Below are 13,488 nucleotides of genomic sequence, written 5' to 3' on the forward strand. Positions count from 1 at the left end.
CTTTGTAACTCATTTCACATCACTGCCAGTCCCTGCAACACAGGTCACATCACTGCCAGTCTCTGTAACACAGGACACATCACTGCCAGTCCCTGCAACACAGGTCACATCACTGTCAGTCCCTGCAACACAGGTCACATCACTGCCAGTCCCTGTAACACAGATCATACCACTGCCATTTGTTGTAACAAAGGTCATATTACTACCAAACCTTGTTAAACCAAACAAAACTATGCCAAACTCTAGGAAAATAAACATGTATCAATTATGCGAACTAAATCATTACCAGGATAGGCTTCACAAGTCTGAAGTCTGCACCTGTATACAAGGTATGTTATTAAAACACATAAACCATTACTTTTTACACGTGTCTAATATTATAAGTATATAATCCTATTTCCTAATTATAGGATAGTTAGTCATCGAATTCAGCAGGCATGTTTGCATTTCCAACTGACATTGTAGTGTGAAATCTTAGGGTGTTAGGTACCCTATAAGTACCACATCTTTGCTTCTTACACAACTTCAATGAAATTTTATATAGTTTCCTAATAATTGGTATTGAAAATAGTGTACTTTTCATACTGCTTTATTTAGTAAATTATCTGCAAAATTAATATTCGATACGTAGATTATTTTAAACTGCAATACAGTTTTTAATCTTCAGTATACTTTAACTTCATAAGTATATTCAGAACTGCAACTATCAAAGCTTTATAATATTAGTTTCTTAAAAAGGAAGATCTTTATATCAACGTTACCTTTTATAGTTTCAGTGATGAGATGTTGTATTGTCCTATTATTTCATCTGCCATCGCCTGTAATTCTCCTCCTAGCCATGACAAAAACTGCTATGTCCTGCAAGCTATTAGAGCAGCCAGGTTCTAAGAGCCAGCCTTACGCGTGCGGTTTCAGACATGATCACTAGTCATCTTGCTCAAGCCCCCGGCACATCGCAGGCTTCTGCCGAGAGATTTTCCCACTGCCCTAGCACATTTTCCACCACCCCCCACCCCTTATAATGCCTTTCCAGGGAACCACTGTTCACTGTTCACTGTTCACTGACCGGCCACCAACCCCGGTCCGCCTCAAGGTCTCAACACTAGTCTGCAAATGTACCGTCTTTGCCCTTTAGCGGTGGATTTGCGAGTTATTTCCCTTGTGTGTATGAACGCCCGCTAAACTGCTGCCCCCCCCCCCCCCCCCCGGTCTAATGCCACAAGCAGTGCCCCGTAATTAATTTCCAAGCCACCAGAGCACTGCACTAGTCTCCTCCATAAGCCCAATGCTTTAGCAGTCACCTCGTGTGAGTCGATATTTTCTTGTTTCAGACACCCCTCAGTAGGTTGCGCTGACATCGGCCAGTACCACAAACTTCGAGATATCGAAGTCAGTATTTCTCGACCACCCTCTCGGAAATCTTCGGAACTTTTCGGTCCGGAAGCCGAAGTTCGCTCTCTTTCATTTGAAAGCCATCTCCTGTTTTTAATTACGAGTCGCAGCCACCCCGAAAACTCTTCGCGCCGCGAGAGCAGACTGACAACATCGCATCCTCGGCGAGCCGCACAAGACTTCAGTCTGGTCGTCCTTTCAGGCGTGACGGCGGCACCTCGCACAAGTGAGTAGTGCTGTCCGGTGCTACTCAGCGGTGACGGCGGCACCTCGCACAAGTGAGTAGTGCTGTCCGGTGCTACTCAGCGGTGACGGCGGCACCTCGCACAAGTGAGTAGTGCTGTCCGGTGCTACTCAGCGGTGACGGCGGCACCTCGCACAAGTGATTAGTGCTGTCCGGTGCTACTCAGCGGTGACGGCGGCACCTCGCACAAGTGAGTAGTGCTGTCCGGTGCTACTCAGCGGTGAAGGCGGCACCTCGCACAAGTGAGTAGTGCTGTCCGGTGCTACTCAGCGGTGACGGCGGCACCTCGCACAAGTGAGTAGTGCTGTCCGGTGCTACTCAGCGGTGACGGCGGCACCTCGCACAAGTGAGTAGTGCTGTCCGGTGCTACTCAGCGGTGACGGCGGCACCTCGCACAAGTGAGTAGTGCTGTCCGGTGCTACTCAGCGGTGACGGCGGCACCTCGCACAAGTGAGTAGTGCTGTCCGGTGCTACTCAGCAGTGACGGCGGCACCTCGCACAAGTGAGTAGTGCTGTCCGGTGCTACTCAGCGGTGACGGCGGCACCTCGCACAAGTGAGTAGTGCTGTCCGGTGCTACTCAGCGGTGACGGCGGCACCACAAACACATGACGGTCTGCTCCGTGACGCAAGGCAGCATGCTTGTATCAGCGCTGCCGCGGTGCTGTGTTCAGAAACGGAAATTTTTATTGTTACCAAACGAACGTAGTCTTCTTTCAACACAGTCTTCAAGCTGACACGCTTAATAAAATAAATTTGAATGAAATAAAATAACAAGCATACATAACATACTATGGCTAGCAAACAGGCCTACCATGCTGTTAAACTCAATATCATAGACGAGGGCCACCAAGGCAAGTTATATTTGTCTAGCGCTAACTTTATCATGCAATTGGTCCATTTAGACACTGAAGTTGTGATTTTAAGCATGTGAGTTATATTTTCAAGGACGGTGACCACAAAAAATTTATTGTTAATTTATTTATTCTTAAAAACCATAATGAATAAAAACCATTTATAATTTCAGCACACCACCTGAAACTGCATGATATTCAAGTGTCTAGTACAAGTTGTAGCGCTGTTGTGTTGCCGAGTGCTAGAAGTAGGAATCGTCACGGTAAAATTGACAATCGCGCGAAAAAAACTGCTGTTCATTTCCTTTTCGACGCCGTCGTAGCTCTCTCATTCGCTCCACAATGGACATTCAAGGCTTTTGTACTCCTTCCGACGCGATCTTTCCTCTGACTTACGTTTTATAATTACGAGTCATGTGAGACATCTTCAATTATATTGTAATTTTCAAATGAATACCGATTTTCCCTTATGTTTCGGGGGATAATTTTATTTCCTCAATTTAGGCCCTAGTACTTCTCCCCATGCTCCTCACAACAAAACACGAATTAATGTCCGAGCTAAACATGTTTCTACGCCACAATAATTTATAGCTGCACACAGAGCTAACTCGTGCCTATCGCGCGCATGCGTTTATACAAGTAATATGGCGTCAATGGCATAGCAAATACACAAGAGAGCCGACTACCACTGTAACAAGCGAATAGTCATTTTCACTGCAAAAAAAATATATTCGTTGGAAATAGTTATGTTCTTGCTCAACAAAGAATCGGATAATCCCTTTATATTCTGTTTCTACGGGATTTCTCTCGCTGTAGCAACAAAAAAAAATCCTCTTACTTCCTCCAAATCAATTTTCCTTCTGGCAATTGGGAGTGTGGCAGAGTGGCTCGAGACAATCCTTGCGCGTCTTCCTGGCGCACCACTCATCCGCACTTCGCGTGTTTTGAGTGGCCCGGCGTGAAGGAGATGTAGGCTTGGAACATTTACAAACGTATGGCTACAAATACTGTTTTTGAAGTTATACTTCTAATGCGACTTCCAACAAGGTTGCGTTAAACGTTTAACGCTCCTGGGAAGGGGGAATAGAAAGAGAGAGAGAGAGTGAATGCTATTGTAAGGAACTAAGTACAGAGTAAGAAAAAAATAAAGATCCTGACAGTTTTTAGTGTCGCCATATTTGTTTCAATTTTCAATACCCTTTTTGTATATTACAATTTAAATTGCAGAAAATAATCATGTTTCATAGACACATAAATAGTGAGTGTGTGTCATTTCTCTATGTCCACGAGGTCTCGCCGTGTCAATTTTCTCCTTGGGGCGAACCCGTCCGCTTGATTAAATAAACAGCTTTTATCGTTGAATGATTTCATGATTTATGTCATGAAAATCTGCTCTCATAAGAAAGTTAGTTTTATATATATTCAATAGGTGTCGCTCTCTCTCTCTCTCTCTCTCTGAAGATCAATCTATGAATCGTTACAAATTTATTACCTTTATTTTTTTAGTTTGATTTGATACAATATGATTTCACTAAAAATCAATTTCTACCCCTTCCTATTTTCATTTCCACATTACGAAGTTTCACTTCTCTCGCGTGGAGGGACTCCACGCAATATTTTTGCATGCAATTAAAAACTATTTTTTAATGATGCCAAAGAAGTATAACTTCTCACGCACGTACCTAAGTACACGCACCCATATATTTTTTTAAGAGTTTTGAACAACTTTTATAGAAACAAATGTTCAAGACATGAAATAAAGTGTTTAATGTAACATAAATTCAAACCCTACAAAATGAAATAGGAAATTAAATTTAGGTTCGAGAGAAGCTATCGCCCTGCCCCCCCCCCCCCCCCCTTAAGGAGCTGGGCTTGCTCGACAGCTGACGTCCAGCCATATCTACTCCGGACATTGGCTCTCGAACATGGAGCACGCTGATACGCAAAAAACGTATTATAACAGAGCTAGCACAACAATGTTTATGAATATGGCTACATAAAAAAATTCAAGGGAACTTTAATCAAATGTTGTTAAAATGATTGTATATATTTTGCAGATACCTGGTCTGACAGTTATTGTGCACTCTTTAATTGCAAACCACTACAGTGTAGTCATAAATAACTGAATATTAAATTGCACAATTTTCATGTTTTGTTTTTCATTTAGGGTATACATTCATGCAATTTAACCGACGCCAGCAGTAACAACAGTGTACTGACATGAGTATTTTATGAATGGTCACAAATAACTAGAATAGCGGTAATGCATAGATTTGAACCAAATAAACAGTGTCAAAAACAATGGTTTCTTAAGATTTTGACAATGCTAATAAAACTATCAATAACGGGAACGACAAAGTGTAATCGAGGAAATTACAATGCTAACGCCTAATCATTCATCAGTCACATGTTTTAAGAGTTTATGATTTTAAAAAAAGTTAGTTCTCAAGGGACAATGAAATACCACTTTTTTTGTGCTTGAAATCATGTGGGATATTGATGATTTCAGTTTTATGACAGTTATTTGCTCTAAAGACAATTTATGGCAATTTACCACAATAACTCTCTTGCATATGTTTATTCGACGCAAATTTGATCACTATGCAGCTGTTAAATATTATTTTAGTTGTGAAAAGTGAGAATAAATGATTCTTTTGACGTGACAATGTCTAATAAATCGATGAACGCCGGCTGAACGCACGAAAAAGGATGACTCATTGTCCCGTTACGCTGTGTCCCGTTACGCTCATTTTACGCTTGCGCCGCATCTATCTCTCTTCCACTCGATTGGAACAACCATCGATTTGACTTTTTCGAGGCACATTAAACTTGAAACACTCCCATTCGTTTCCTACTTTTCCTATCATCGTCCTATCCTTAACTGAATAACACAGATTGGACGAAGTCAAATAGCTAACATGTATAAAAGTTATTGTTAAAATAATCTCTTCGTTAAAGTAATAAACATATTTGAATTAATGAGTGCAAATAAAAGTAAATTTATCAATTAAATTGTATATTTCATTTCACTCCTTCTTTGTATGCATACAAAATAGTGATAATTCAATAAAAATGATTCAATTTTATTCTTAAAAGTATGAAATCATTTCATCAATGTTTTGTTATGACGTCACGTTAAACTATCGTCCGTAAACCGACTTTCCAGACAACCAATTTTTACGTACTTGCGTTATATTCTTCCCGCTGTTGAGTATGCGTTACGCAGGCTAGTTATCTGTTGACCGAGCAACAAGTGCAGGAGAGATATTGTAATGGAACTGAAGCAGGGCTGGCCGAGATGGCGACAGGGCGAGACGTACCACGTGGGCCCTCATGCTACTGGCGCGTGGACGGAGCCGCAGGAGACAGCAGGAGACAGCAGGAGACAGCAGGAGACAGTGTGCAGTCCTGCCGGAGTGCGGCTGGCTATATAGCCGCGGCTCGCTCCCAGGCCGTGTCTCGGCGCGACAGTTCTTGCCCGTGTCCCCGCGAGGATCCGGGAAGCGGTTCCCGTCCTTCAAAGTCATTGAAGTACGGGAAGCGGTTCCCGTCCTTCAAAGTCATTGAAGTACGGGAAGCGGTTCCCGTCCTTCAAAGCCATTGAAGTCTCCGGACCGCGACCTGACACGCCACGCTGCCCCTTCCACTAAATAGTTGTACAATCCAAAAAAAAAAAAAACGTTTTTAAGTTCCACCGCTATTTAATTATTTTCCAGAGTTAAGATACAGAATTGAAGAGGCTATTGCTTCCAATACAACACATGTTAACCAAAGTATGAGGAGAATTGGATTTAAGGTTGGATGTGTGCCGTATAACTAAAGGTGCACATATTAAACATTTGTAAAAAAAATGGTTGTCTGTAAAGTTGGTTTACGGACGTTAGTTTAACTTGACAACGTCATAACAAAACATTGATGAAATGATTGCATACTTTTATGAATAAAATTGAATCATTTTTATTTTAATAATAAAAGAATAAATACTTGAAATTATACTAGTAATCAGATTTTTAAAATGCAAGAAGAATTAAACTTTATTGCCGAAATTGTTGTTGTAATAAGCAATGAAAACCACAGATTAAGATCGTCGATAATATTTTACGTTTTTATGTCTTCCAGTGCTCAAAAAGATATGCAATTGTGGCCCCGGGCACGAAATTTTATTTATAATTCATTAATAATAACGCCCATCACGATAAACAAAGGAGAATATGTATTAACGAGTGCCTGGTTTCCGTGAAAGCGGATAGATAGCGCGATTCGTTCGGTTCGCCTCCGTCAACGTATATGACAGCACCGTAGGGGAATAACATTATTTCGTTTTTATAATACGATTTTATAACAAATACGCATCCCAAATACAAAAAACTTATTTATAATGTGTTACAATATTTTTTAAAACATTGTGCAAAAGATCCCGGGTGTAATTTGAATTTTTATGTGTAACTGTAAAACACCATTGTTCGTACAAAAACGTATTTGAAAATTAAACACTACTTTTACATAACCGTACCGATTGTGCTGAAAATCGGTGGACGATCGTTAAATTACATGATATTAATAATTCAAACGGAAAATATGATTGAAAAGTCAAATCGATGGTTGTTCCAATCGAGTGGAAGATGCGGCGCAAGCGTACAATGAGCGTAACGGGACAAGGGACAATGTCCGTAACGGGACACTTTTTTGTGCGTGCAGCCGGCGTTCATTGATTTATTAGACGTTGTCACGTCAAAATGTGGTTCAAAAAGGGTGGATGTTTTTGTACCAAAATTATGGTACTGTGATCTTTTGATCTTTTTGACTGACCAATAAATTCCATTAGATGCTTCTTCAAACCTGAACGACAGTGATTGTGAGGTAAGCAAACACACGTATTTTATAATTTACAGTTTTACCGCTTGGTTTGTAAATTTATTCATACCCTTTTCTGAATTTGATTAGTTTCCGAAAGTATGTATAATCGTACACTTTGTTAGTCTAGGTTTGAAAAATAATCAGTGCAGTTCCTAATAGCCTAGACCAGAGGTTCCCAAACAGTGGGTCACGACGTCTAATAAATCGATGAACGCCGGCTGCACGCACGAAAAAGTGCCCCATTACGCACATTGTTGCTCTTGCTTCACTAGGAGGCACCACATATGCATTGTAGCAAATGAAAATTATTCCAGGTCTTCTACCAACTGTAGAATTGTAGTCAAGATCTGGTACTTTGCCTGTTGCAGTGACTTGGAATGCAGGTAAAATTTCTCAAACCGAAGACCCTTTGGCCCATCAGCAAACTCAGTAAAATTGCACATTTTGCTACAGTGGAATGGGCCTGCTATTATTCATTACATTATAGACGGTAAATAATAACCGTGTCGCGATTCACAAGCACTGGCTTCATCGGCCTGTGGACTGCGCATGGAAAAAAGGATTGGTTGTCTGTAAAGTCAGTTTACGGACGATAGTTTAACTTGACAACGTCATTACAAAACATTGATGAAATGATTGCATACTTTTATGAATAAAATTGAATCATTTTTAATGAGTTATCACTATTTTAAATGGATACAAAGAAGGAGTGAAATGAAATCTACAATTTAATTGATAAATTAACTTTTATTTGCACTCATTAATTCAAATATGTTTATTACTTTAACAAACATATTATTTTAACTATAACTTTTTAAATAAAAGTGATTGTTTAATTTGAATGTTCAATTGGCTCCATAAAATAGTATATTCCCTTGCACGTCTGTTAGGCGGTTAAACTTGATATTAAAATTTCAGAATTTTTTTTAAATTCTCTTTTATCTTTCTTTTTGTTTATTTCTCTTTATTTTGGAAGAATGGAAAAATGGAAAAATGGAAAAATAACAAAAAAAAATTGGTTGTCTGTAAAGTCGGTTTACAGACGATAGTTTAACTTGACAACGTCATTACAAAACATTGATGAAATGATTGCATACTTTTATGAATATAATTGAATCATTTTTATTTTGATAATAAAAGAATAAATACTTGAAATTATACTCGTAATCAGATTTTTAAAATGCAAGAATAATTAACCTTTATTGCCGAAATTGTTGTTGTAATAAGCAATGAAAACCACATTAACTTTTCACTTCACTTTATAAACAGTCGACAAAATAGTTCACGTGTAGATGACTTGTAATTAATTTTAAAAACTGGTGTTTAGCTATAAAGTTTAAAAATAATTATGAACAAGTTTTCATATAAATAAATTGTAATCAAATATCTATCATCAATTATATGAATCACCATAATTTTTTAGTCAATTGTAACATAACCTATTAAGCCTATTAGGCCTACTGCACTCACCGACAGCATAACGGAACAATGAGCGTAATGGGACAGTTTTTCGTGCGTGCAGCCGGCGTTCATCGATTTATTAGACGTTGTCACGTCAAAATTTGCCAAAATTGTTATAAAAATTTATTATGTTTCACTGTTATGAACGTGCTGAACGAACAACATAAGAACACATAAATTTGTTCGTTACCTAGGTTAGATGTTACTGCACGTACTGACACACGAAACTACGGTAAACTCGTGGAATAACATCATGTCAGTGTTACGAACACTACAAGTATCCGCTCTACCGCTCTGGTTCTGGGGTAGAGCGCCTGCCTTGTGACTTGTAGGACCCGGGTTCGCACCCCGGCTCTTCCAAGGCGGATTGCCCAGACAAAATGGTGGCATTTTCTCTGGTAGGAATACAATCCCTTGTAACAAGTCAGGCTACCAAAGAAACGGTGGGTGGAACAGAAAAAACCTTCCAGGTGGCTTTCACATGGGGAGCCAGTTTCTTTTCTTGGGCTCCCCATGCGGTGGCCATTCCGGGGGTTTCTCCGGGGGAACGGAGTTTTTTGCAAAAAATATTTTTTTTTTAGTTTTGAAGCGTTTTAGTTTTTAGTAACTGTAGCATTATCATTCCAACATGTTATAAATAAAGCTCAAACAAACATTTAAAACATTTTAAAAATTTTGCTTTTGAACATAAAATTTTTGAATTAAGTGTGTATCAGTCAGTGAATGGTTGTATACCGATGTTGTGTGTCCAATCATTTATCAGAATACCTACATTTTCTTGAAGTATTATTGAAATTTAAATTTTAGCCACAAACTATTGACCAATAATACCTTTTTTTATGTAGTATTTTAGAAGTTTTCGACGAAAAATATTTATAGGCACATGAATTTTATTCCAAAAAATATTATTTCTGAAAAAACAACATAGTTTTCAATCAGGAAGATCATCTTTGACACACACACACACGTAATTTATATATCTACACTAGCTGACCCGGCAAACGTGGTTTTGCCATATAAATAATTTCTAGGGAATTTTAAGCAGCAGTACCCGGCGTTGCCCGGGCTGAACACAGGGTGAAGGGGACCTTTTTCGAAATCAGACGTAGTAAGTATTTGTCTTCTAAATTTGAATGTCAAGTGTGCAAAATAATTTATATCACTTTCAGTTTCCGACAGACGTTGTTCTGCCAGTGTATAGTTATTTACCTGTATAATTCTAAAAATTGGTGGTCTGTGTGTAGTCTAGACTCTATAAAGCACTATAGAAAAAAGCTTAAAAATAAGAGATCACTAATATTGAAAAGATTCCATTATCTAGCTAATGCTCGGCATGCATTGCAATGCCTCATTCAGTTTTGTTTTGTAATATGTTTGAAGTAGTTACACATATACAAATAATCTATCCATCTCTCTAAATATATATTTATCTCTATCTACATCTATATATATCTGTGTATCTCTCTATCTCTATTTATCTCTTTATATCTACATATATACATATATAACTCCCACTATCTCTATCTCTTCTATATATAAATCTCTATATAGCTCTATACATATATATATATATCTCTTTATCTAACCCATTTCATTCTCTACACTATAAAGGTTGAACTTGTTAATTTCATATAACAAGATGGATGAACAAAATTAATGTAGCATATTTATAATTTCACTTCACTACACATTTTATTTCTCTATGAACCATAAATCAGTAATTTGTATTTATATCTTTGAAGGTAATACTTCTTTGCTCAAGTAATGATATTTGTTTAACGAATAAGAATGATTTTTTTTTCACAGTTCACATGTAATATTATATGACGAATATTTGTAAAACAATCTGGTATTGGTGGAAAAGATTTAACAAAAATTATTGCTAGCTAATAAAAGTTTTGTTTGGAAGGAATCGAGAAAACGAAAGGAAATTGATATAGGAACTTCGAATAGGAAAGACATGACATTTTATGACTGCAGAAATTGAACTTATAACTGGTGAAATATTTTGAAGAATTATAAGAAATGATAGTAAATAAGAATAATATTAATGATTTGAAGAGAGTTATTGAAATAAAGAAGAATTATTATTTATAAGAAGATTTGAGTACTACAAGGCGATACCAGGATGAAGACTACGAGCATAAACTACGAAGATCTGAAATCATATTAAGGCGTTCCCAGGACGAAGAAAGAAGTATTTATAATATTCAACTGTACGAGAACATACTTAAACGACGAGAGGCGTTCCCAGGACGAAGACAATCAACGATAGGCGTTCCCAGGACGAAGGTACAAGACAGCGAATGGGCGTGCCAAGGATGAAGACGCAGCAGATTCTCTGCTGAGGTCCTGGCTGAAAGAAGACAAACCTAGTAACGCATAACAGGTCGGTTATATAATGATGAAGGAATGTCACAACATTTACTAGCTTGCAAAACTGACACTCGGGAATAATTAATATCACTTGAAATCGCTTACTAAATCTTTTCACACTACCAGATTGCTAAAGTTAGGGACAACTTGAGTTAAAGTTCACAAAATCGTTGTATACAAGCTAATCCAAGGTTTTACGAATTTTTCCACGATATACCCAACTCTACCCCTGAATAGTCCGGACAACAATAAAAGAAATTTTAATTAATGGTGTGTAGTACAAATCAATTAAAATTTCAGTAATTGTAATGTTTATTCATTATTACAACTTCGTAGAAGTTGTTGGCGCCCACAAATTAAACTAAATGATTCGTTCTTTTGTTCTTATCATATAAATACACCAGAACGAGTCTAAGTAATTTCGAGTCTTATAAAGTCAAATATATTTATTATAAATAATAAAGAATTTGATAGATAAGGCCCTTTTAGATTGGCTACCACAACGCGGGACTATAAATCAAAGGATTAGCACGAAGTATATTGACTACAACAAACTGAAAATTTTAACTCAAGTTTAGAGATCCCACGTACATGATGTCAGAAGAAAACAGGAACACTTATTTCTTGAGGGGAACTAACTCAAGGGCTACATCAGAAACAGATCCATCTGAAAACACAGATCAAACTGAAATAGACAGTAACATCAGACAGGGCGACGTACCAACACCGCAAATAGGCGAAGTAGATACGAGAATAAGGGAAACTACCACGTTAGGAATGGAACAAATATTTAGGTTCATGCGCGAAGCGGAGGATAAACGAGAACAAAAAGAACGCGAAGCGGAGGAGAAACGTAGACATGAAATGCGCGAAGCGGAGGAGAAACGTAGACAGGAAATGCGCGAAGCGGAGGAGAAACGGGAACAAAAAGAATGCGAAGCGGAAGAGAAACGTAAACAGGAAAATCAGGAACTATTAGAAAATATTAGGCAAATTAATACAGCCATGAATAGAATGTTAACGGACGCAGAAAGAAAATTTTCTATATTATGTGATAGGTTAGAAGGAATAGAAGGGGATCTATCTAAAGTAGAAGAGAAAGTAGATGAAAAATTGAAAGAATGTGAAAGTAAATGTCAAAATATCGCGGTAAATATAGTCGAGGAAAAATCAGACATAACCAACAGACGAAATGAAGTGAGATTTGAGGGAGTAGAAGGAAGAATCGGTGAAATAGAAAAAGAAATGCAGTTGCGAAATACCGTCAGAAATCATAGAGAAGTAGAGGTAATACATTCACAGACTACAATACGGGAAACTATTAATTTAACTTATTCCGCAGGAATTATTCGAGGTTCGGATATGAATAATAGCATCATGCAAACTGCTATAACAGATCCGATATTAGCTTTACATCATCCAGCTAAGAAATGGTTAGACAGCATACCAACTTATTCCGGAATTAGCACTGAAAATCCTATGCGATTTTTGAGAGCATTCGAGGAATATTGCAAAACTTTCGCACTACATGAAGCAGATAAGTTGAAATGTGTGAGTCATTGTTTAAAGAATACAGCTTTCTTTTGGTGGGAAATGTTACAAGATACTGTTACTGAGTATGAAACATTTAGAAAATTATTCACACAACAATTTTGGAATACTAGGGTTCAGAGTAATCTAAGAATCCAGTTACATGCCGAAAAATTCGACAAGAAAAATAAAAGTTTAGAAGCACACGTTAGTGAAATGTACGAACGAACCAGGTATCTAGATTGTAGAATGGAGGATGCGGAGTTCGTCGCACTAATATTATCGCAACTACCTATTAAATATCAATTACAGTTTGCGGGTAGACAATTTTCAAATATTGTAGAATTCAAAGAACAACTATTAGTGTATGACAAACTCGAAAAGTTGGATAGAACGACGATGAACAGGGAAACCTACGAACGTAGAGAACCGAATGAAAATCGTAACAATAGTAAACCGAATGTACCTCTGTATTCTAATTGGCACCAAAGAAAATTTGAAAATACAGAAGAACAGAGACCACCGCGAGTTAATACATTGGGATTCGATAATTATAAACGAAACTGGTATGACAGAAACCAATACAATAGGAGGAATTTTTGGAAATATGGTAACCAGAATTATAATAGAAACAATTATCAGGAATCAGATAGGAGATATAAATTTTCAATACCACAAATGAAGGTAAATTGGAGAAGGAATGACGACTATTGTAAAGATACACAGAACGCAGGAGGGGCGGTGACACAGATGACACAAAATGCGAGTACAGTTGA

Source organism: Bacillus rossius, chromosome 16, assembly GCF_032445375.1.
Source record: "Bacillus rossius redtenbacheri isolate Brsri chromosome 16, Brsri_v3, whole genome shotgun sequence".
NCBI classification, from domain to species: domain Eukaryota; kingdom Metazoa; phylum Arthropoda; class Insecta; order Phasmatodea; family Bacillidae; genus Bacillus; species Bacillus rossius.